The sequence below is a fragment of the Pseudophryne corroboree genome, chromosome 1 (assembly GCF_028390025.1).
Source record: "Pseudophryne corroboree isolate aPseCor3 chromosome 1, aPseCor3.hap2, whole genome shotgun sequence".
Lineage (NCBI taxonomy): Eukaryota > Metazoa > Chordata > Amphibia > Anura > Myobatrachidae > Pseudophryne > Pseudophryne corroboree.
In genome coordinates, this window is record NC_086444.1 from 179,259,658 (window position 1) to 179,286,532 (window position 26,875).

Genomic DNA, 26,875 nt, shown 5'->3' on the forward strand with positions numbered 1-26,875 from the left:
TGCTCTGTGCACCATCCAAAAATGTATTTCTCTTACGTCCTAGAGGATGCTGGGGTCCAATTTAGTACCATGAGGTATAGACGGGTCCACTAGGAGCCACTGGTACTTTAAGAGTTTAATAGTGTGGGCTGGCCTCTCCCTCTATGCCGCTCCTACCAGACTCAGTTTAGAAAATGTGCCCGGAGGAGCTGGTCACAGCTAGAGGAACTCCTAGGAGTTTTCTTAGTTTTATTTTTTTATAAAAATTTCGAGTTGTTTTACAGGAAGGCTGCTGGCAATGCTTTGTGGGACTTAGGGGGGGAGTAGGAACCAACTTCTTGAAGAGTTAATGGTTCTCTACTCCGCTGACAGGACACTGAGCTCCTGAGGGTGCTGATCGCAAGCCCACGAGGTGACCGCTCATTCCCGCAGCACGGTGCCACCCCCTAACAGAGCCAGAAGAAAGAAGAGTGGCGAGAATAGCGCCGGCAACCCGGTCAGCGGGTCGCCAGCAGGTATGGCGGCCCAAGGGTTTGAGCGCAGCGCTGACATGGCTACACTCCGGGAAGGCTCAGCAGCATACACATGCAGCACTTGAGGGGCGCCTGGGCCAGCGCATTACACCCTAAACTGGTCACAAACTAGTCACATAGTTAACAGGGGCTAATCCCGCTGTTAACACACACAAATCCTCAGGACAGTATAAACAATAAGTGCGGGAAGCTGCACGCCATTCCAGGGGGCGGGGCTTCCTCTCAGAGCGGATCCAGCACTCATCAGCGCCATTTTCTCCCTGCAGATCATAGGAACAAGACGCTGACAGGGAGCGCTGCCCTTCACATAACTCCAGCTTTACCTCTGCGGTACCAGGGTGTTATAGACGGGGGGGCGGGGAGTGTGATAATAATACTAATTATCCTATTAAGGTTAGTTAGTCAACGCCGGGCTTTTATCATAATAACTGCCTACAGGGGCGCTGTGTGGCTGGATCCTTATACTCTGTCTCTCTCTGAAGGTACTCTCGGGGAAACGGTGTCTGACATTTTCCTGGGTGTGTGTATATCCCACATTACCATGTCCAAGGACTCTGTGTCCTGTGCTGCAGAGTGTTTATCTTCTCCTGAGGAGTCTATTCCATGTACTCAGGACTGCAATGTACTTTCTCAGCTTTCTGAATCCGAACCCCCAAGGGGAATGATATCCCAGATTTCATCTAGGATGTCACATACTGAAAGGGAAACGCAGTTTTTGAGGAAATCTGTGGAGGGCTTGATGTATTCAGCACCCACTACTTCATCTAAAAACCCACCTCCATACCCGCAAAAACGTACGCTTGCCCAGAAAATGCAAGCTGACACTGATACCGACCCTATACAGGGGACGGTGATGGGGATATGCAGGAAGGGGGATGCATCCCTCGCTAAGGGGGTGCAATTAATGATTGAAGCAATTAGGGATGTTTTGCATATTTCTGAGAAGGTATTTTACAGTAAATAAGAAATCCTCCCTTACTTTCCCTGCTTCTAAGGAGTTAAACTCCTTGTTTGAAAAATCCTGGGAAAACCCAGAGAAAAAATTCCAGATCCCTAAAAGAATTCTCGTTGCTTTCCCTTTCCCTGAAGACGACAGAAAAAAGTGTGAAAACCCACCTATAGTAGACGCTTCCGTATTTAGGTTGTCTAAAAGGTGGTTTTACCTGTTCCTGGTTCAACCGCCTTAAAGGAGCCAGCTGACCGCAAGATTGAGACTACGCTCAAATCGCTATACACTGCTACAGGCGTGGCTTTAAGGCCCACTATTGCTTGTGCGTGGATTTCTAAAGCCATAGTAAAGTGGTCAGGTACATTACTTGAGGAATTAGATACTATGGATAGGAGTGACATTGACTTGTTTTTACGTCACATACAGGATTCTGCAGGTTTCATGCCTGAGGCCATGAAGGATACTGGCCTGCTTAATGCAAGGGCTACTTCTATGGCAGTGTCGGCACGCAGAGGACTCTAGCTACGCCAATGGACTGCGGATGCAGAATCCAAGAAAAGTGTGGAGAACCTGCCCTTCATCGGTCAGGCACTATTTAGGGACGCTTTGGATGCGTGGATTTCCACGGCGACTGCGGGTAAGTCTGTAAACGTCGGTTTACTTACAGGACTAAAAAGCATATACCTTAAACACACTTGATACGCTTTAATATTGAGCCGCTGCGGCCGCAGTAATTAACCTTTCACCTTTATATTATTTACAAACCTTACGTACACAAGGCCGCACAGTGTACGCACTCTGCGTATGTACGCCGAAAGGGCGTAGTGACTACACAGTTTGCGTACACAGGCCTATACGCTGTTAGCACAATGCAGCAGCCCGAGTGGCTGTAAATACACTTTAAACCTTAGCAAGGAAATGGAACACGACACCAATTGTAATTCAAAACTAGGTTGGGGTCTAACCCACCAACGGTTCTTTACTTGCAGGGGGTAACAACATAAACAATACAATACAATGCAATACAATACAATAGAATAATGGCTACAGTCAATGGTACATACTTGTTTGATTTCGCCTGCGCTTCCCAGTCTGGTCCTCAGTCATCAGGGTAGATGACCTTTAGAGTCTGTGTGTGACCTGGCATGCAGCTGGCTCTTTTATATAATCTGCCAAAACTTAACACAATGGATACTGTAATCTCTTTGTCCATTGGATACAGGGATGGTCATTTACAGTACAGGAGAGGTCATAGGTTGGTTTGAATAGGTGGGCGATGTCTGTTTCAGATGCACTTGTGGGTGGTCTGCTCTGGGTTCCCGCCTCATACCAAATGTACAGTAAATACAGTTTATATTTATATTCTGCTCGTGCGCATAACTATTCGCAGGAGTGTGCAATCTTCTGCAAACCAGCACCGGAATATTTCCCTTGAAATACCCTACAGCTGGATACCAAACACCACCTTATAACCTTGTTCTGTCCCCTCCTATCCTGTAAAGGTGAATCCCTTTGTTCTGATACCATTTAAACTGTTGTAACTTGCTGGTGCGGTGCAGGGAGACTATGTGTACATTGTGCACTATTTGGATTAAATATGTAATGTGTTTTGATGGCTTTTCCATGCATTCACATACTCTACCGTAAATACTCATACCACGCGCAAATTGCGAATATGCGCACGCATGGCAGAACAAGTACACGCATGGAGGCCATCTATGTGTAGCTTGTACATGATGTGTGTACTGCAATATTTTTCGACTTCGACAGTCCACCCTTTGGCAGTCACCAATAACTGCCACTACCTGATCAATAAACAGAAAAATATCTATACAATATATACAGAAGCTTGGATGATCGAGGGAGAGTTGTAGGTGGGAAATGTATGACCTAGTGGGATAGTAAAAGGATGTATGTATGAATCCATGTCTGAGGGGCATGTATCATCGTGCCGTATATGTTCTAAATAAGCTTCGAGGTATTGCGAAGTATACATTAAATCCTTCTCATCCCGTATTAAGGGTCTGTAAATGGGCCATCAAACACTACCGAGCTCTTTTCGGCATCTTGTTCCAACAAATGGGGTGCACATTTAGTTGATGATACATGGAGGGGGAAACATATGTGAGTGCTAGTATATGTGGATATCACATGTCGACTATGTGTGCCATTAGCTGGAGGTTGCGGAGATGAAGATAAGACACATATATAAAAATACATTCACATAAACATTTTTTTTTGGGTAGGGCTGACGTCTTTTCCGGTTGGATGTATCTGGGCAGAGGGGGGAGACAAAGAAAAACGGGTGAAAGAAACAGGCCATGAAATTCATTTGCAATCCTTATCATAACGCTGTCTCTATGGATGGATCATAAATTAAATCTGGTGCTATAACCGCCCTCGCTCCTTAGATTTATCAAATTTGTGACGTGCTTGCGCCGCGTTAGAATTTGAACACACCTAAATATCAACCCAATAATTATGATGACTCCCAGGATACAAAGGAGAAACTTCCCCACACTCATAATGACATTTTGAGCCCACTCTCCTAAACCTGAGAACCATTTGCGTGGGTTCAACCATGAGACCCAGCCGGTCAGTTAATTACTCACAGTCACTAAGGTAAGGTTGTGCTTCATCCTGAACTCCCACTTCAACTGCAAGATCTCGTCCATCTTCTGATCGATGATCTCCGTTGGGTCGTCAGTGCTGTTCGTTATATATGTAGTACATATATATTATGTACAGCACTTCACACCATATTGAGTTGCCAGAGTAACACAGTACCCACCTGTCACGGCTGTGACATAATTAAGGACCATCCTGTGCTGAATCAGTTCCTTCTTGTAGGCTTGTAACTCCCTTCCCGTATACCTGAAGGTGTCATCATACATCTCAGCGTTATTATCTATCAAGTTCGCTAGCGCATGGATATACCTATAATTTATAGTTCCTCTGGCAGTACGGGGGATGTCTAATGCGAGAAGGAACTGAATCCCGGTGGATTCGTGGATCAAATCAGAGGCTGCGTGCTCTGCCCTATCTATGAGGTGTCTCTTGATGATGTGTTCATAGTGAGTATGAGTATAAGGAGTCTGAGCACTTCGATGAACGTCTTTCATTTTATCATGGGTTATGGTCATGACCTCCGGTAGTACTCTCCCAATATAACACAATCCCTCTGAGCTCGGGGCAAGCCACTTGTATGCTTTCCTTCAACATGTGAAATAGGCATCATCTGGGAGAACATAGGGGACAAAATATAACATCACCATATTACACATTTTCCAAGTAAAGAAACCAATCCCTAGTTCTCCCATCTGCTCAGTACAAGTATCGGGCTGGATGATATGGGCACAATACCCTGATGATACTTTTCCAACCCACATGGTCTTGCTTCCACGGGTATACCTATACCGAAAATACCTCCCATTGTTGGCTATTTGGCGTACAAGTTCAGAGTCTATGGGTATCCTATCAGCTCTGTGTGAAAAGGTAATTGTCTGGTTATTCCACGTCACTTCCCAATTTCCCGGTTTTCGGTAATTGGAAATAGTAAAACACAGTAAGAACCTGTCTACATGATACTGGTGGAGCTTCAAACTAGGGGGCCTAGAGATATTGAATTTATTGTCCATCGGTCTCCCACCCCACAATTCGAGTACCTCATCTATTGCTAAAGGGTATGGTACTAATCCTGGCTTACTCTGACCTTGGGGTACTTGTGAGCACACCCAGCATTCTGTCTGGTTTAAGACCTTACCCACTAGTGAGTGGTAATCACTCAACGGATGGCGGTCCATGTCGATATTAAGGTTGGACTGACATCTCTGGATGCACCCATCCTCTACTATATTCTCACAATTCCTACAAATACAATATTCATCAGACAATAACCCTTCACAGTGCCTCCGAGCTCCATGACTACCAGAGCACTTACTGATACCAGCCTTTACTCGAGTGATGTGCTGCTCCTGAGATCCTACAAATTCGTACTCGCCATCATTACCCATTCCAGATCCCTGCTCGACCTCTCTGGGACCCTCACCAAAACAAATTGTCCTGATCAAAAACAGAATTACTAGTAGAACCCGAAACGCAGTCTCTTGTGATCGATCCATTTTGTCAGGGGAAAGAAGGAAAATAAGAAGGAGAAAAGAAAGGAAAATGCAGGGGGGGAGGTGAAAAAAGAAAATGGTGCGACAGCCGTTCTAGATCTTGTTGCTCTCTGTGCTCAGATGCCCTTCAACAGTCCTGCCTCTCAACTTTCCCGGAACAAATACTCCAGTGATACGAGATTCTCAACACTCTGCTCTTTGTCACGAGTTCTCTCCGGGTCAGCGACCTTCTTGCAGTGGGACGAGTGGACCCAAGTCTCTCTTTCGGCGACCTTTAGTGCTGTCGTGCTGGTTAACAAGACTTGATATGGTCCTTCCTACCTGTCTATGAGGCAACCTGAGCGTAAGAAATTTTGAATCATCACATAATCCCCAGGCTCAATGTCATGACAATTACTGTTCAGTAGGTCAGGAATCACCAGCTTTAGATTTCTTTGTTGATTTCTCAGCTGCTGGCTCATCCCAACCAAATATTTCACAGTCACTTCATTATTACATTTCAAATCATCCTGGGGGTCTATCATTACATGAGGTTGTCGACCAAAAAGAATTTCAAAGGTTGATAAGTTAAGTGGAGACCTGGGAGTGGTTCTGATGCTGTACAACACTAGTGACAAAGCTTCTAGCCACAACAATCCAGTTTCAGCCATTACTCTGCTCAGCTTGTTCCCATCAGTTTGCACATGACCTGAAAGACTTCACCTGTAAAATGGGTACCCTATCACTTTCACTTACTCTAGGGATACCATATCTACACACAAATTCCTGCACAATTTTCTTTGCAGTGAACGTAGCAGTATTTGTGGCTGCAGGGAACGCTTCTACCCAAATGGAAAATACATCAATACAAACTAACACATATTTCAAATTCCTACAGGGTGGTAACTGTATGAAATCGATTTGTATTACCTGAAAAGGTCCGTCTGTATGAGGGATATGGGTTGGCTCTGTTGGTATTGTCTTTCCAATATTCTTCCTAAAGCAAGTTAAACATGTCATTGCTCTCTTACCTGCATGAGAATAGAATCCTGGCGCACACCAGTAGGCTCTCATCAGCCTGCACATACCCTCTTTGCCTAGATGAGTCAGACCGTGTGCCACCTCAGCTAGACTTGGAAGGTATGTTCTGGGGGCTACTGGCTTACCGTGTCCACCTGTCCAAAGTCCTGAGGACTCCTAGCATACCCCTTTGTCCTCCAGACTGCTTTTTCCTGTAGGGAAAACACATTTTGCAATTTAATTTACTATCGTGTGTTATCAGTTGTGTGAAGTAAACCGTCTCTGGATGAGAGAAGAGGGGGGAAAAATAGTAAATAAAAAAAAAGAAAATGTCAAGTTTGGCATTCACCAACAGGCTGTCACACCATCACAATTGTACAAATTGCATCCACAGGTTATCCCACTTTTTATGTCGTGGAATCCCCCGTGCATGCGATCGGGCACCAGCAATTGCCGAAAGAGTGGAGATTCTTAACTAAAACACCAATATAAGGATAATTGCATTCCTTACCTAATTAACCAGAAAAAACACTTTGCAAGGGGAAAACCCCTGCAACAAACCAGGAGCGCTGTGCCTATCAGTTATCCCAAACAGAATTAATATATCACACTATACACTTAATCCATGAAATTTAAAAAAACGTTTTTTGTTTTTATTTCTATTATAAACATATATATTTAACGAATGCTGCAGCATATATTTTAAAAATTAGTAAAATTGATATCACATATTCCATACAATTCAATTCCCTAAATACTTAGTGTTGTTCCTTTCAAATAAGCATTAGTCCATCGAGAATGTCCAATCCCACATACATATATTTCTCAATGGGTTTTGTGGGTTTTATTAGCTAAATTCTCACATATATGGCTGCTTCCAAAATTTGTATGAATTATGTATCTAGAGGCTTGGTCATTGAATTTGACAAAAAAGTCCCGAACTACTCAGAATGCTGAGTTATATGTGTGCACACATTTTTCTTAAAGAAGAGAAAATAAATATAATAAATATAGAGTTAGTGATTTTCACATATTGTTGAAATCATTTCACCTCCAAGGTATTAAAGTGCTTTATATTGATCATCAGGCTCCCTCTGTTGATAGTATACCTATAATTACAGGTAGAGTGGATTTCTTTCAAGTGTCCTGATGTATTGTCTCAGTGTTCAGGCTTCCTCTGCTGGTGTCAGGCCGTATTGCATACACACTGGACTTATTTTATCCACAGCACAATACCAGTCAAGCAGGTAATCGTCTCTCACACGGTCCCTGGAAACGCGTTTCTCCGCCTTAACGCTCCCTCAGCGGCTTCCTCAGTCCATATGACCGTGTTGTAAATGCTCAGTTTATATAGCACTCCAATTTTCAAGTTCCCGCGTGGTTTTGCGCATGCGCACTGACTCGTGCGTTTCAAGCCTCATTCTGGATTCCTCCCTTTTATCTCCTACCGCGGCCATTTTAACAATTATGACCAAGCCTCGTTTCCACGCTCCAATCACAGCCTCTTGTGTCAGTCCCGGCGGCCAGCTTTATCCACCTTCAGTAGACATATCATTCTAATCTCAGAAGTGGTTCTAGTAGCCATATTTGTCCGCTCTTGGCGGCCATATTTATACACCGTCGACGGACATACTCATATTTTACTATAAGGAAGCCTCACATGTCCATACTAAAAAACTAATAAATGAATAGTAAATGAATGCAGCGCCACTCATACGTAAGTGTGCAGCGCCATATACCATACTACAACATTTAAATCTAAAATTATTTCATATATTAAAAATGTTTTATTTCATATACTTAATAATAAAAAATATATATGTATATATACATACGCACATCCATACATGCGCATAATAAAGTCTGCACATCTATATACAATGTGCCCATACACATATACATACATATGTCATCCAAACACAAAAATCTAAAATTAATAATTAATTAAGCATTACAGTACATAATTTTCATCTCCAATCTTTCGGCTACACAAGGAAGCAGTTTATAAATCCTTCACAGTACTTCACAATATTATCAGTTCTCAGAAATTATTCAACTCTACTGTATCATTCAAACCATATGGAATCAGGGTCTTAAAACTAAAAATCCAGAACGCCTCTTTCCTACACAATCGTCTGAACCTATCTCCCCCCCTATTTGTTTCTGCAACTTGTTCAATTGCAGTGCTCCTGATATTTTCGATTTTTCCTTTTTCACACTCTAGGACATGATGATACAAATAGGTATTCCCCAACTTCTTCCCTATATTCCGTTTATGCTCCATAAACCTCACGTGGAGTGTCCTACTGGTACGCCCCACGTATTGCAACCCACAACCACACTGTAGTATATAGACTACAAATGTAGACCTACAATTAAAAAAACACTTTATCCTATATACCTCCCCGGATACCGAGGAGACAACCTGTAGGGTTTTTCTATTGTTCGTATGAGCACACGTGGCGCATCCCATCCGTCCACACCTATGAAATCCTACAGGTAGTGTAGGTAACCAAGTCTGAATCATCTTCCCCGCCTCCTGTAATTTTCTATCCTTTTTCCCTCTTTTGTCAAAAAAACTCGGTGCCAATGTAGTTTTTAAATTGTCTGATCTCCTAAAGATGACCTGTTCACTCAATTTTACACTGGTATTCAAGGTTTCATCTAGTTTTAAAATGGAAGAGTTTTGTTTGATTATTTTCCTAATTTCATACGCACTCGTAATATATTTAGTTACAAACATCAAGGTCCTATCTTTCCCTATTTCTTTTTCTTTTTATCTCTCGACCGGGTATTATCCAATAGACTATCTCGTTTGATGTCCTCCACTTCTCTCGGGATCTGGATTGAAAGTCGACAGTAACTAGGTCGACAATGTCTAGGTTGACCACTATTGGTCAACAGTAACTAGGTCGACAGGGTGTCTAGGTCGACAGGGTCTTTAGGTCGACATGTTCTAGGTCGACAGGTCAAAAGGTCGACATGAGTTTTTCACAATTTTTTTCTTTTTTTGAACCTTTTCATACTTAACGATCCACGTGGACTACGATTGGAACGGTAATCTGTGCCGAGCGAAGCGGTAGCGGAGCTAAGGCACCATGCCCGAAGCATGGCGAGCGAAGCGGTGCACTAATTGAGGTTCCCGGTCACTCTACGAAGAAAACAACACCAAAATAACATTAAAAACTCATGTCGACCTTTTGACCTGTCGACCTAGAACATGTCGACCTAAAGACCCTGTCGACCTAGACACCCTGTCGACCTAGTTACTGTCGACCAATAGTGGTCGACCTAGACATTTTCGACCTAGTTACTGTCGACTTTCAATACCACACCCACTTCTCTCATAGCTTGATCTAATATGTGTTTAGGGTATTCTTGTGCCATAAAGGAACCATATATGGTTTCCATTTGTTTCTGAGCTGTTTCCTCAATGGAACACCGTCATGCATATCGGTGTCTGTACACAGTCTCCCTTCACCGGTATTCTCATTCCCCACCCTTTGTGCATGACTAGGCACACTGCATTAATACTAGTGTCCTTATGCTGGTGAGATATACTGGATTTGGGCAGAACTCTGAAGGACCAAGTAGGCATGTGGCGTTTGAACTGTAATCGGGTCCATGTGTTGTACCCTCCTGTCGGTGAACGTAAGAGACGAGGAGGAAACTTTGAAGAAAAATCACATAGAGGATAGTAACAGCTAAGTTTATAGAGGCAAAGAGGATTTTATAAAATTTGACAACTGGATAGGGCACTATGGGGAAGTGCCCAGACTATCCCAGCCATCAATCCAGTGTCCTGTCCATCCTAAATTCATAGGGAACCCGGTATCTGTGAGATAATTTCCTCTACCTGTGATGGACATGCATCTAGAACAGTGAAATGCAACATTAGTCTTCGTGGGTATCCAACATACTTTGTGCTTCCTGGGCGGGAGCACGCTATATGTATACCATCTCTAACAAAACTCCTATTAAGTTAATCAGGGGCCATTTCTGCTAGAGAAAGAAGCAAAAGTTTAGAGGCCTCATCTTAACCCCAGCAAGTTTTGTCAAAAGGGTAAAGTTGCATTTATTCCGTTCTTCCCATTAACCAAATCTGTGTTTTCTATATGGCTCGTGATTCCTTACTATATGTCCCTTGATCCCGTCTATGTGTTTTAATAATGTGGCTTGTTTTCTCTGTCTAGGGGTCTATATTGACCATGTGTTCTACTACTCCTACAAACCCTGGCAAAATGCCCTTTATTTCTACAAATGTAACATATTATCGGTCTTTTCTTACTACCCGGGTTTTGGGGTTTATGCTGATGAGGCTTTGCTGCAAGAGCCTGTACACTTATTGTCATCAGTTTATCCTCCTGTTGTTTCCTGTGCCTAGCAACATTCTCGTGGTGTTCCATTGCGCACTCTCTAAGACAAGCTACTGTGGCCCCTCTCCAATTAGGCAAAAACGTTTGTACCCTGTCCCTTACTGTCTTATTGAGCCCGTCCATTAGCACAGAGACAGCCACCTCCCTGTAATTCGCATCGTTCCCTGTATCTGATACTCCAACATATATATCCATTATTTGCAGAGCCCGATGGAAATATTCAGATGCCATTTCATGTTCCCTTTGTTTTATGGAGAAAATTCTTCTCCACTTAACAGTAATAGGGACATACAACTCTAGTTGCCTGTTAATTTGTTCCACACTCTCCTGATTGTGTTCGTTAGTCATAGGACCATCTGACTCTAATCTACAATCAGTGATACATTTTTGGGTGTCAATATTAGGGGGTAGGCACGCTTTTAAAAGTATCCACCAATCTTTGTTAGCTGGTTCAAGAGCATTACCCAGATCTCTGATAAACTTCTGACATCTGGCTAAATGCTTCCGGGGATCGGGAAATTCTGAAATGATTGACCGCAGCTCAGCTCTGGACCACGGGCAATACATTGCATTATTCCTGGTGAGGATTACTCCCTGACTATCTGTTCCCCCATTAGGAGTTACTATTTCCAAGACAGGATGTAATCCTACCATTCCATTCCTAATCTGTTTGCTGTAAGGTGTTGTTGTCTCTGTGCAATGACCCGTCTCACACTTACCGGTAGCTGTGACCTCACCAGTTCTTTCAGTGGGGAATACTGTTACTGCTCTAACTGGATGGACAGGCCCCACCTGAGTTTCCTGCAAGGCGAATGCCTGAATGAGAGCTGCGATTTGGCTGGGTCCTTCATCTTCCTGTGACCTATAACCTTGAAAAGACTTCAAAACAGAATACATCTTGCAAAAATTAGGGTTAATACATTTCTCTTGCATTATACTATCATTCATAGATATACCATTGACTGTAGCCATCTTTTCCCTCTCAACCTGTGTCGATAATGGTGTGTTTGTGTCCTCATTCCTGCTAGGTTTGGAACCTGCTTTGCGAGTTTGTTCCCTTTGCATCTCCCCCTCTTGTTGCCATATTTTTAAACAATCGTTATGTCTGATCCTTTGTTTTCTGGATTTAATTAGACATATTTTACTACTTACATTCTGCAGTACCTCTGGTTCAAAGCTGCCCACCCTAGGGAATGGTTCCCTATCTTTGTCAGTCATACGTACCCATTCAGACAAAAAGTCTTCAGCGTGTGGACCATATTTTCCACACACAACAAACCTCGCTGACCCCTTGGGCCGCGGCTCTTCAACCTGAACCCTGGCTACCATACGTCCACCGCTTGTGCAATTGGATCCCATCGCGGACTTTTTCCTTTTACGCAATCCCCAATGCACGACACGGATAGACGGGGAAACTTCTTAGAGCGCTTTCACCCACTCCTCCGCTGAGTACCACGACTCACTCCAATAGTGACCACCGCGTACCCAGTGGTTTCTATTTACTGGAAGTGTTAGGAGTGACTTACCTTTTCCAGCAAATATCCACTGCTGGAGATTTTCCTGAGAGAGACCAGCGAAAACTCCCTATGCACTTATACACAAATCACGCTTGCGTATGCTCTACACGACGCTAGTGATACCGCGATTTTACGCAAAAGCTCGTAAAAGGGGTATCAAGTTGCGCTATGTATTGCACCCACAAACATGCGGTCCAATCGCACGACGTGTAGGTACTTGTTACCTATCTGCCGTACGACCACGGGTCAATGTACAAACTGCGACCCTCAGCCGGAGCGTAACAAAAAAACATTTTTTACTTCAATATTGCACAATGCACAATTCCCTATTACGCTCCTTTGCAAATCTCACGATTTGCGTATTTCAGTCTATACTAACGTGAGTCAGCCGCCAAGCCTCCACTTACTTGGTGTACCAAACGACGGGATCCCGAATTCCACGGGGTTCAACTCACTCACTCCTGCTTTCACTCATTCAAATATACTTTGTTTTTCTGTACAGAAAATTTTCACTGATTAAACAAAAGTTTTATACTAATCTGCTTTAGAAACCGGATAGTTATGTGCTATTGTAGCATGGCTACTGTCCCACCTTTTAACTAAACGAAACTATTGTGTAATTTGTACTTAGCGTCTGCTCTCTTACGCACTTTGTGTAAACACGCGACCGTGCGTGTCTTTTACGCTGCGTGCGCAGTCCTATACTTTGTCCAAGACACGTGTACAAAACCGTGCGTCCGCAATAAAACAAATTCCACAGCTTCTATAAATGTGAGCAATGCTAACTATAATCGCTTACAAGCACAGCCGCTTGTTCTGTGTAACCTTTAATGACCGGGCCAGACCTGCGTGTTGTGCTTTATATTTACTTCCTTAAACACTGTTATTTCAGTTTTAACTATATAGCAACAAATGTATCCGATTTCACACAGATCTAAATGAATCTAGCAATCTGAGTCTTGCGGCAACAATGTGAGAGGGTATGCAAAGTATCGGTGCCCTTTGTGTACGCTTTTGGTGCCAAAAAAAATTCACAGATTTTTAAATAGCTTTTTTTCTGTTTTACGGGTTCTATCAGCACCTCTGCAGATCAGACAGAGCAGATGCAATCTAACAGCACACAAATAGGGTTTTCAGCATATCCATCGACCAGGAAAAGGTTACGTAGGATAACTTTCCGCCCTTTGCTGATAGATTAAGTCTGCTATGACCTGTTAGGCTGTGAGCATGTGAAAACCGGACGATGCCCCCAATTATAAAAGTCGGTTTACTTACAGGACTAAAAAGCATATACCTTAAACACACTTGATACACTTTAATATTGAGCCGCTGCGGCTGCAGTAATTAACCTTTCACCTTTATATTATTTACAAACCTTACGTACACAAGGTCGCACAGTTTACGCACTCTGCGTATGTACGCCGAAAGGGCGTAGTGACTACACAGTTTGCGTACACAGGCCTATACGCTGTTAGCACAATGCAGCAGCCCGAGTGGCTGTAAGTACACTTTAAACCTTAGCAAGGAAATGGAACACGACACCAATTGTAATTCAAAACTAGGTTGGGGTCTAACCCACCAATGGTTCTTTACTTGCAGGGGGTAACAACATAAACAATACAATACAATAGAATAATGGCTACAGTCAATGGTACATACTTGTTTGATTTCGCCTGCGCTTCCCAGTCTGGTCCTCAGTCATCAGGGTAGATGACCTTTAGAGTCTGTGTGTGACCTGGCATGCAGCTGGCTCTTTTATACAATCTTCCAAAACTTAACACAATGGATACTGTAATCTCTTTGTCCATTGGACACAGGGACGGTCATTTACAGTACAGGAGAGGTCATAGGTTGGTTTGAATAGGTGGGCGATGTCTGTTCCAGATGCACTTGTGGGTGGTCTCTTCTGGGTTCTTGCCGCATACCAAATGTACAGTAAATACAGTTTATATTTATAATATGCTCCTGCGCATAACTATTCGCAGGAGCGTGCGATCTTCTGCAAACCAACACCGGAATATTTCCCTTGAAATACCCTACAGCTGGATACCAAACACCACCTTATAACCTTGTTCTGTCCCCTCCTATCCTGTAAAGGTGAATCCATTTGTTCTGATACCATTTAAACTGTTGTAACTTGCTGGTGCGGTGCAGGGAGACTGTGTACATTGTGCACTATTTGGATTAAATATGTAATGTGTTTTGATGGCTTTTCCATGCGTTCACATACTCTACCGTAAATACTCATACCACACGCTAATGCGCAGGACCGCGGGAGCGACCATATGCAAATTGCCAAATATGCGCACGCACGGCAGAACAAGTACACGCATGGAGGCCATTTGTGTGTAGTTTGTACGTGATGTGTGTACTGCAATATTTTTCGACTTCGACAAGTCGATATTTCTTCCCTCCGCACTAGCACCGGCTAGGAAATCTTATCCTACGCCTACACTGCAGTCCTTTCGGACCGCAAAATTAAAAAAATCCAAACCCCCCCTTCCCCACCTACTTTAAAAGAATTCAGGGAAAATCCAGAAAACCTACACCAACAGGTTCCCAGGAACAGAAACCAGGCTCTGCTTCCTCCAAATCTTCAGCATGATGGTGTACCTCCCAGCCTGGAGATCGGGTAGGTGGGAGCGAGACTAAAAGATTTCAGTCACATCTGGGCGTCATCGTGCCTGGACCCCTGGGTGACAGATATTGTTGCCCAGGGGTACAGACTGAAGTTTCAGGAACTCCCACCTCACAGATTCTTCAAATCAGGCTTACCAGTTTCGCTGACAGAAAGTGCTATCCTACAGGAAGCCATTCAAAAGTTGGTACGAACAAATGTCATTGTTCCAGTTCCACCCCACCTAAAAAACAAGTGTTATTACTCAAACCTGTTTGTGGTACCAAAACCGGACGGTTCTGTGAGGCCTATATTGAACCTGAAGTCATTGAACCCCTACTTAAGGGTGTTCCCATTCAAGATCTCTGAGAGCGTTGACCTCAGATCTGGAGGAGGGGGAATTCATGGTATCCCTGGATATCAAAGATTCATACCTTCACATTCCAATCTGGCCGCCTCACCAGGCCTATCTGCGGTTTGCACTGCAGGACTGTCACTATCATTTCCAGACCTTACCATTTGGCCTCTCCATAGCACCTAGGTCATGGCGGAGATTATGCATAATTCCTCATCTGGACGATCTGCTGATCAAGGCATCATCCAGGGAGAAGCTGTTGCAGAGTATTGCTCTCTCAACTCAACTACTCCGGGATCATGGGTGGATCCTGAACCTTCCAAAGTGACATTTGGAGCCGACAAGGAGACTGCCCTTCCTAGGGATGATACTCGACACAGATGTGCAGAGGTTGTTTCTGCCAGTGGAGAAAGCGTTGGTGATCCAATCAATGGTCTGGGATGTCTTGAAGCCAGCCCGGGTATCAGTTCATCAGTGCATTCGCCTTCTGGGAAAGATGGTGGCCTCCTACGAGGCTCTACAGTACAGAAGATTCCATGCACGGTTCTTCTGGACAAGTGGTCCGGATCACATCTTCACATGCACCAACGGATACGCCTGTCGCCGAAAGCCAGGATTTCACTCCTATGGTGGCTGCAAACTTCTCACCTGCTCGAGGGCCGCAGGTTCGGGATTCAGAACTGGATTCTTCTAACCACGGATGCAAGCCTCAGAGGTTGGGGAGCAGTCACCGGGGGTAAAACTTCCAAGGAAGGTGGTCAAGTCAGGAATCTGTCCTTCCAATAAACATTCTGGAACTAAGGGCCATATACAATGGCCTTCTACAAGCGGCACATCTTCTGCAAGATCGTGCTATTCATTTTCAGTCGGACAACGTCACAGCAGTGTCCTACATAAACAGGCAGGACGTAACGAAGAGCAGAGCCGCAATGTCAGAGGTAACGAGAATTCTTCTCTGTGCGGAAAGGCACGCGCTGGCGCTGTCGGCGGTCTTCATTCCGGAAGTGGATAACTGGGAAGCAGACTTCCTCAGCAGACACGATCTCCATCCAGGAGAATGGCGCCTCCACCCGGAGGTATTCGCAGAGGTGACAAGCCGGTGGGGTGTACCTCACATAGACGACATGGCTTCTCGCCTCAACAAGAAGCTTCGGAGGTACTGTTCCAGGTCAAGAGACCCACAAGCAGTGGCAGTAGACACCTTGGTAACTCCGTGGGTGTTCCAGTCAGTGTACGTGTTCCCTCCACTTCCACTCTTCCCAAGGATTCTCAGACTGATAAAAAGAACAAGAGTTCAGGCAATCCTCATTGCTCCGGACTGGCCAAGAAGGGCTTGGTACACGGATCTTCTGTAATTACTGCTGGAGGACCTGAGGCCTCTTCCTCTTCGCGAGTATCTTCTACAACAGGGGCCGTTCGCCTATCAAGACTTACCGTGGCTACGTTTGACGGCATGGAGGTTGAACGCCAAATCTTAGCTCGGAAGGGCATTCCGAACAAGGTCATTCCTACTCTGTTCCAAGCTAGGAAGGGGGTAACGTCTAAGCATTACCATCGGATTTGGAAGAAATAGGTGTCTTGGTGTGAATCCAAGAAGTTTCCAATGGTGGAATTTCAACTAGTACATGTTCTCCTCTTTTTGAAAGCAGGTGTGGATGTGGGCCTACGCTTGGGATCCATTAAGGTACAGATTTCGGCCTTGTCCATTTTCTTCCAGAAACAATTGGCTGCTCTTCCTGAGGTTGAGACATTCTTGTAAGGAGTTCTCCACATTCAACCACCCTTTGTGCCTCCTACAGCACCTTGGGATCTTAATGTGGTGCTGCAGTTCCTGCAAACAGATTGGTTTGAACCTCTACAGGAGGTAGACTTAAAGTTTCTTACTTGGAAGGCGGTCACTCTGTTGGCATTGACATCTGCACGATGTGTGTCAGAATTGGGGGCATTGTCGCACAAGAGCCCCTATTTTATTTTCCATGAGGATAGAGCTGAGCTCAGAACGCGTCAGCAGTTTCTTCCAAAGGTTGTATCGGCTTTTCATATTAACCAACCTATTGTGGTGGCAGTGGCTACTGACACCTCGTTTACCTTAAAGCCTTGGATGTTGTACGGGCTTTGAAAATGTATGTGAAACGAACCGCTCGTCACAGGAAGTCGGACGCACTCTTTGTCCTTTACGATCCCAACAAGATTGGGTGTCCTGCTTCTAAGCAGATCATTTGTAGCTTGATCAGACTTACTATCCAGTGTGCTTATTCTGCGGCAGGATTGCCGATTCCAACATCTGTTCAGGCCCACTCTACCTGTAAAGTGGGTTCTTCCTGGGCGGCTGGCCGGGGTGTCTCGGCTCTTCAGCTTTGCCGAGCAGCTACTTGGTCAGGGTCAAACACGTTTGCTAAGTTCTACAAGTTCGATACTTTGGCCTCTGAGGACCTCAAGTTTGTTCAATCAGTTCTGCAGGAACCTCGGCACTCTCCCTCCCGTACTGGGAGCTTTGGTACATCCCCATGGTACTAAATTGGACCCCAGCCTCCCCTAGGACGTAAGAGAAAATAGAATTTTAATTACCTACTTGTAAATCCTTTTCTCGTAGTCCGTAGAGGATGCTGGGCGCCCGCCCAGTGCTACATATTCCTGCTTTGTTACTTGTTGGTTCAGTCGTTGCTGAATCGTTTCAAGTCGGTTAACTTGAGTTTCCTTTTGTTCTGTGTGAGCTGGTGTGAATCTCACCACTATCTGTGTATTTCCTTCCCTCAAAGTATGTCCGTCTCCTCGGGCACAGTTTCTAGACTGAGTCTGGTAGGACGGGCATAGAGGGAGGGGCCAGCCCACACTATTAAACTCTTAAAGTGCCAGTGGCTCCTAGTGGACCCGACTATACCCCATGGTACTAAATTGGACCCCAGCATCCTCTACGGACTACGAGAAAAGGATTTACTGGTAGTTAATTAAAATCCTATTTTTATTCTGTGTGGGTGATTCAGTTGTTTCTGGTGCCTGATCGTGCCTCATCCCCCATCTAGACAGACAGGTTGATATTTTTTTTTTAATAGAGTGGTTTTATTCAACAAAATGATTAACGATACAGACATTTCAGTGTACGCTGGGAAACACAGTGGGCATTATACAATATACTGAACCATATAACTCCCCAACAGTATACATATATAGTGAGCGTTCCCGGTAAATACTGTTCCAATTGCATTCCTCCCACAGTATACAGGTTTTCTGAAGTCCGTAAACAAATCATGATCCACATACTTAACATTTTAAGTTTTCTCCATTAAACATTATTGTAAATACCCCAACTAGCAGGCCAGATATAGCCCACAACCCCCCTAACACAAAACAAAACCCCCATAAAACAAACACAAACCCAGCAAACCTAAAACTACCTGAGTGTGTGAGGTGAGGTACAGGTACAATAGCAAAATAAATAAAATAAAATAAAGGAGGGAGAGGGGTCCGGCTCAGCACCACAGGGCCCAGAGAACACACCACAGGTACAGTCAGTGCCCCCTAAATCCGAAGGGCAAGGGATGAGTATGTGGAATTGATCCAAGGAGACCATATTTTCTCGTATTTAGTAAGGGCATTATTTTTCATGTATACATAGCGGTCTTTCAATAGAGTATCATTCACCAAAACTTTAAATGCAGATATCATGGGATAATGCGGAGCCATCCATGCCCGCGCATTACACACCTTAGCAAGGGCGCACATACTGCGGGCATACATGCCCTCCCACCGAGACCCAGATTCAGGACCGCCCACCCCCAAAATACAAAATCTCGGAGTCAGCAAGCCTATCGATATCCCCGTATGTTTCAGAATCGACCCGACCCCAGCCCAGAACGCTTGCAGTAACGGACAGTCCCATGCAAGGTGCCAGAAGTTTCCTCCAGCAGCCCCGCATTTGGGACAAACATCAACACTGCCGACACGCTCGCCATGCGAGGGGACGCGGTGCACTAATTGGGGTTCCCGGTCACTCTACGAAGAAAACGACACCAAAAAAAACAAAAAACTCATGTCGACCCTTTTCCATGTCGACCTTGTTCCTGTCGACCTAAAGTGTGTCGACCAATTGGCGTCGACCTAAGGTGTGTCGACCTTTTTGTTGTCGACCTGGAGTCCCAGACCCATATTGGCACCTCGGGAGGCTGTGAGCAGAAATCATGTTAACGCAGCAGCAACAGTTCAATAGCTGCCGGTAGGTGTGCACCACAGCCGCGGGTGGCAGAAACAATTGAATTGCTCCCTGTGAATCCAAAATGTAAGCGCTTTCAATGCAGATTAAGGTGGAGTCTGCAAGAAGGTCAGCCCGTTTGCAGTTGGTCAGTTTTTGTATATAGGGAAGAGATGGGACAGGGGAATTTATGAAATAGGACACAGGTTCTCAAACTCGGTCCTCAGGACCCCACACAGTGCATGTTTTGTAGGTCTCCACACAGAATTGCAAGTGAAATAATTAGCTCCACCTGTGGACCTTTTAAAATGTGTGTGAGTAATTAATACACCTGTGCACCTGCTGCGTTACCTGAAATATATGCACTGTGTGGGGTCCTGAGGACCGAGTTTGAGAACCTGTGAAATAGTAGAAAGAGCTGGACAGTGTATGTGTGGGGGAAAAGTGAAGCAGGAAGACCAATGAGAATTCACACTCAGAGATATTGTGGCTTCTCTTTGTCCTTCCTGGTCACACCTCCATTCTGCATCCATTTTAAAGTAGTGAACAGCTGAGAGTGATGTGGACTGTCCATTAGACCTGTTCCATGACTTGATACTTTCGATGCACAGTATTATTTTATTATGTGCTATTACAGTTACTGCAGTTGTACAGTTACTAAAGTACTTCAGTTGCTTCAGATACTAAATGTCCAGGGTTTCTGTGTACAATTGTGACTCACGGTTTTGTGATGACTTAACAAAACATTAAGGGTTATACATGCAATATATTGTTCCCTTACCCTCCACTTGGTTTGAAATTTAGTGCCATATACTAACATAGCATTTAAGTGCAAATTTGCACTAAACGTTAGTAACCAATATAAACTCTGCTTTCATTTTGTAATTTGCAAATTTGCAGTAGTCAACTGAAAGCTGACTTCTGATTAGTTGCTATTGTTTAGTGCAACTGTGCCTTTCAGTATCATGGGCAGGATGTAATGAAGTCCAAGTTCGGCGGCCGTGCGGGATGCCAGCTGAACTTGGCATTATCTATTGGGACACAATCAAGGGGTGTTCAATATGTTTCCGGATGCACAAAAAGTACTACATTTATTCGCAAAGTTGCATGCGCTCAAATCACTTGTTGATGCAGCTGGATTAGTCCAAAGCAGACTGTCTTCTACATGCTTGATGAAGGTCTCCAGTGCAGCTTCCGGTGACTCAAAATGGGATGCAGTTAATTTGTCGGCTGTCGGGATCCCGGCGGTCAGGATACCATCGCCGGAATTCCGACAGCTGAGAATGCCGACAGCCGGAATCCCGGCGCACAGTGGCTATTCCCACTTGTGGGTGTCCACGACACCCATAGAGTAATAATGGAACCTGTGGCTTGGTGATTGCAGTGAGCCCGCAAGGGTACTCTTTGCGCCCGCCCTGTTGCTGGCATACTGGCGACCGGGATGCCGTTGTCGGTATACTGACGACCGGCATCTTGGCCGGCGGTAAATCATATTGATCCCCTCAAAATGAATACCATGCATCTTATGCTTAATGTGAGGAAATACAAAGAAGTCGCAGGGGACCAGGTATGGACTGTAGTAAGCTCATGCGTTAATTGGCTAGAAAATCCGCCACTATCCTGGGCTTGTGGGCAGGTACATTGGGCCTAATTCAGACCTGATTGTAGATGTGCTAAATTTAGCACATCTATGATCAGCTTCCCTGACATGCGGTGGGACGCCCAGCACAGGGCTAGTCCGCCCCACATATCAGGCCCTATCCCTCCGCACACGTACAAAAGCACCGCCGCCGCTTTTGTACTTGAAGAGTAGCTCCCTACCAGTGCAGCTCCTGTGCACTGGCAGGGAGCTACTCGTCACTGTCCAGGTTGCAGTGGCTGCCTGTGACATCATGCAGCCACCGCGGCCCGCTCCCCGCACTGTCCGGGCACGCCTGCGTTACCCGGACTGCGCCCCTAGATGGTGGCAAAATGCTGGACCGCCCCCTACCTCCCAGCAACCGCATCTGCCTGTCAGGCAGAGGCGATCGCAGGGCTGAGACGGCGTATGCGCAGTTCAGACCTGATTGGCTGCTTTGCGAAAACGCACAGCAGGGATCAGGTCTGAATTAGGCCCATTGTCATGATGAAGAAGGGCACCATGAGCGCGACTTCTTGGACAGCACTTGGAAATGTTATGGGGTCATTCCACATCAAATAACCCCCCCCAAAAATTAAATGTCCACCACCCATCTCAGATTGTTACAATTTTTTTTTAGTTAAGAGAGGATGTCAAAACAACTATTTCTGCCAAATATCTCGACTGTCTGACAATTCGTTTTATTAAATACTGATTTTTTAATTTATTAAATTATTTCCTAATCGTGGCTTCTTTAGTTTATTTGAAGTATGACAGGTGTTTATTAAGCAATCACCATGAAATTTGGACCCCTAAGGTAACTCTTCCTCCCGAATCCAAAAATCTAAACCATTATCTGCTTTACGTTTTGAGTTACAGTAAAACGCATGTTTTTTTTAAAAGACTTAAAACGCTAGGTTCAATCAACATTAGATATCCCAATTTTTTTTATGTGCCTAACAAAGGTATACATTACTACCACACAAAAAAAAATCAGCATGGTACTCTGCAGTGCCGTAACTAGACATTTTAGCGCTGTGTGCAAGATAGGGCATCGGCGCCCCCCCATGTAAAAAAGGGGCAGTGCGCGCCTTAGGCGCGTTTAAGATATATAGGGGCGTGGCTTCATGGGGAAGGGGTGTGGCAACAAAATAATACCAATTCACATTACATATTATAGTAGTCTCCATTATTCAAATTACGCCACACAGTAGCGCCACTACACCAGGTACAGCCCCTCTTACACCTTACGGCAGACAGATTCCCCTTTTTACACATTACGGCAGCCAGCTTCCCCTTTTTAAACATTACGGCAGACAGCGTCCCCTTTTACACATTACGGCAGACTGCGTCCCTCTTTTTACACATTACGTCAGATAGTCCCCCCTTTTCACACATTACGTCAGATAGTTCCCCCTTTTTACACATTACGTCAGATAGTCCCCCCTTTTTACACATTACGTCAGATAGTCCCCCCCTTTTTACACATTATGGCAGATAGTCCCCCTTTTTACACACTACGACAGACAGCGTCCCCTTTTTACACATTACGGCAGACAGCGTCCCCCTTTTTTACACATTACGGCAGACAGCGTCCCCCTTTTTACACATTACGGCATACATCGTCCCCTTTTTTACACATTACGGAAGACAACGTCCCCTTTTTTACACATTACGTCAGACAGCGTCCCCTTTTTTACACATTACATCAGACAGCGTCCCCCTTTTTACATATTATGGCAGACTGCGGCCCCTTTTTTACACATCACAGCAGACAGTCCCCCTTTTACACATTAGGTAGACAGACCGATAGATAGACAGATAGACAGAATAGATGATACTTACCATCTCTCAGGCAGTCAGGCTCCTCGGTGCTGGTAGCTCCGGGTGGCAGGGAAGAAGGAGGAGGGGGAGGAGGGAGCCGCAGCAGCGCACTGTAATTACCGGCGGCGCCGCATGCAGCTGTACCTCTCCTTCAGCATTGGCTGACTGCCGCCGCTGTGAATGCTGGGATGAGGGAAGTGTATCCCAGCATTCACAGCAGCGCCGGGCCAGCCAATGCGGAAGGAGAGGGACTGCTGCAGCGGCGCCGCTACCAATTACACAGCGCTGATACGTCTCCCTCCTCCCTCTCCTCCACCGGGACAGGCGCCTTGTAATGAGTCAAATTGACTCATTACAAGTCGCTGGCCGTTGCGCCCTCAGTGCGACTGCGCTGTGTGCCAGGCACACCTGGCACACACGTAGTTACAGCACTGGTACTCTGTTTCATAGTGGAGAAAAAAAATCATGTAGTTGACGTTCAATTACTGTTGTACCGCATACATAATTAACACAAGAAATAATGAAATTTGAAAACATAGCTGGAGTTCCTAACTTATTTAATGTCACAGAATACATGGCAAAACAATCAAGAAAACTTAAAGAAACACATGGCATTCTGGCAGAACCTGAAAAATATAGAGTGAAAGCCCTTTCTGTACAAATCGTTCATCAGGTACAGCAGTTTTCCGAAGATGATGGGGGTGGCGCTCACCTCAGGTGCTGTAGGAAGCCGCGTTTGCGCGCGCCCAGCAGAGCTCCGGAAATTGAGGCCGGGGACTTGCTGGCGGCCTAGGCCCGAGTTCCGGGCGGCCGCTGGCGCGAGCCGGGAGCACTCGTAGGGGTCCTCCAGCGATGCCCGCCGCCTCCCCAGTGCTGCTAGACGGGAGAGGAGCCGAGGGGAAGCCACAGAAAGAGCCCCAGGATATATTCAGGATTAATATCCAGGGAGCTCCTCGATCCTGCTACCTAGTCTCTTGCCGCCGTGGCCACGCCCCCAGACAGGTTGATATTTATTTGTGTTTTTACCACTTGTCAGGCCTAAATAGGACGTGTGTAGCCTTTACCCGTCTAAAGTCCAGTTTGTGTGGCCAAAACCAGGATTTTTGGCCAATATTGGCGGTATCCGGACTCCAGGTCGACAACAAAAAGGTCGACACACCTTAAGTAGACGCCAATTGGTCGCCACACCTTAGGTCGACATGGATAAAAGGTCAACAGGAACAAGGTCGACATGGAAAAAGGTCGACATGAGTTTTTCACAATTTTTTTCTTTTTTGGAACCTTTTCATACTTAACGATCCACGTGGACTACGATTGGAACGGTAATCTGTGCCGAGCGGAGCGAAGGCACCATGCCCGAAGCATGGCGAGCGAAGCGGTGCACTAATTGGGGTTCCCGGTCACTCTACGAAGAAAACGACTCCAAAAAAACATAAAAAACCCAATCGCGCACCGCACAGTAAAGGACCTCTCCACGAAGGGAAACTAGACGCATACGCATCTAGTTTCCCTTCCCAGCGGCAGCAGGGGGGCAGCGGGGGGCACACAGCAGCAGCGGATTTTGCCCTGGTGCGGCGCCCTCCGAATGGCGCCCTGCGCCCTCCGGAAGGCGGCGCCCCGGGCAAAAGTCCTGCTTGCCCGTGGCAAGATCCGCTACTGGATGCACAGTATTATTTTATTATGTGCTATTACAGTTACTGCAGTTGTACAGTTACTAAAGTTCTTCAGTTGCTTCAGATACTAAATGTCCAGGGTTTCTGTGTACAATTGTGACTCACGGTTTTGTGATGACATAACAAAACATTGAGGCTTATACATGCAATATATTGTTCCCTTACCCTCCACTTGGTTTGAAATTTAGTGCCATATACTAACATAGCATTTAAGTGCAAATTTGCACTAAACGTTAGTAACCAATATAAACTCTGCTTTCATTTTGTAATTTGCAAATTTGCAGTAGTCAACTGAAAGCTGACTTCTGATTAGTTGCTATTGTTTAGTGCAACTGTGCCTTTCAGTATCATGGGCGGGATGTAATGAAGTCCAAGTTCGGCGGCAGTGCGGGATGCCAGCTGAACTTGGCATTATCTATTGGGACACAATCAAGGGGTGTGCAATATGTTTCCGGATGCACAAAAAGTATTACGTTTATTCGCAAAGTTGCATGCGCTCAAATCACTTGTTGATGCAGCTTGATTAGTCCGAAGCAGACTGTCTTCTACATGCTTGATGAAGGTCTCCAGTGCAGCTTCCGGTGACTCAAAATGGGATGCAGTTAATTTGTCGGCTGCCGGGATCCCGGCGGTCAGGATGCCATCGCCGGAATTCCGACAGCTGAGAATGCCGACAGCCGGAATCCCGGCGCACAGTGGCTATTTCCACTTGTGGGTGTCCACGACACCCATAGAGTAACAATGGAACCTGTGGCTTGGTGAGTGCAGTGAGCCCGCAAGGGTACTCTTTGCGCCCGCCCTGTTGCTGGCATACTGGCGACCGGGATGCCATTGTCGGTATACTGACGACCGGCATCTTGGCCGCCGGTAAATCATATTGATCCCCTCAAAATGAATACCATGCATCTTATGCTTAATGTGAGGAAATACAATGAAGTCGCAGGGGACCAGGTCTGGACTGTAGTAAGCTCATGCGTTAATTGGCTAGAAAATCCGCCACTATCCTGGGCTTGTGGGCAGGTACATTGGGCCTAATTCAGACCTGATCGTAGATGTGCTAAATTTAGCACATCTATGATCAGCTTCCCTGACATGCGGTGGGACGCCCAGCACAGGGCTAGTCCGCCCCACATATCAGGCCCTATCCCTCCGCACACGTACAAAAGCACCGCCGCCGCTTTTGTACTTGAAGAGTAGCTCCCTACCAGTGCAGCTCCTGTGCACTGGCAGGGAGCTACTCGTCACTGTCCAGGTTGCAGTGGCTGCCTGTGACATCATGCAGCCACCGCGGCCCGCTCCCCGCACTGTCCGGGCACGCCTGCGTAACCCGGACCGTTCCCCTAGATGGAGACAAAATGCTGGGCCGCCCCCTACCTCCCAGCAACCGTATCTGCCTGTCAGGCAGAGGCGATCGCAGGGCTGAGACGGCGCATGCGCAGTTCAGACCTGATCGGCTGCTTTGCGAAAACCACAGCAGCGATCAGGTCTGAATTAGGCCCATTGTCATGATGAAGAAGGGCACCATGAGCGCGACTTCTTGGACAGCACTTGGAAATGGTATGGGGTCATTCCACATCAAATCACCCCCCAAAAAAATTAAATGTCCACCACCCATCTCAGATTGTTACAATTTTTTTTTAGTTAAGAGAGGATGTCAAAACAACTATTTCTGCCAAATATCTCGACTGTCTGACAATTCGTTTTATTAAATACTGATTTTTCAATTTTCTCTAACGTCCTAGTGGATGCTGGGAACTCCGTAAGGACCATGGGGAATAGCGGGCTCCGAAGTAGGCTGGGCACTCTAGAAAGATTTAGGACTACCTGGTGTGCACTGGCTCCTCCCACTATGACCCTCCTCCAAGCCTCAGTTAGATTTCGTACCCGGCCGAGGTTGGATGCACACTAGGGGCTCTCCTGAGCCCTTAGAAAGAAAGTATAATTTTAGGTTTTTTATTTTCAGTGAGACCTGCTGGCAACAGGCTCACTGCAGCGAGGGACTAAGGGGAGAAGAAGCGAACTCGCCTGCTTGCAGCCGGATTGGGCTTCTTAGGCTACTGGACACCATTAGCTCCAGAGGGATCGACCGCAGGCCCAGTCCTTGGTGTTCGGTCCCGGAGCCGCGCCG

General features: G+C 45.7%; 1 protein-coding gene across 6 annotated transcripts in view; it reads left to right on the plus strand.

Annotated features, from left to right (window-relative positions):
- ATG10 (autophagy related 10) overlaps positions 1-26,875 on the plus strand; it is a 418,616-nt gene that overhangs the window by 26,365 nt on the left and 365,376 nt on the right. The window contains exon 1 of one of the 6 annotated variants that reach the window (XM_063963938.1): positions 1,987-2,098. The exons of the other annotated variants lie outside the window; for them this stretch is intronic. The gene's annotated coding sequence lies outside the window, so the exon portion shown is untranslated. Of the gene's footprint in view, positions 1-1,986; positions 2,099-26,875 lie in introns of those variants that run through there. 6 annotated transcript variants of the gene reach the window in all.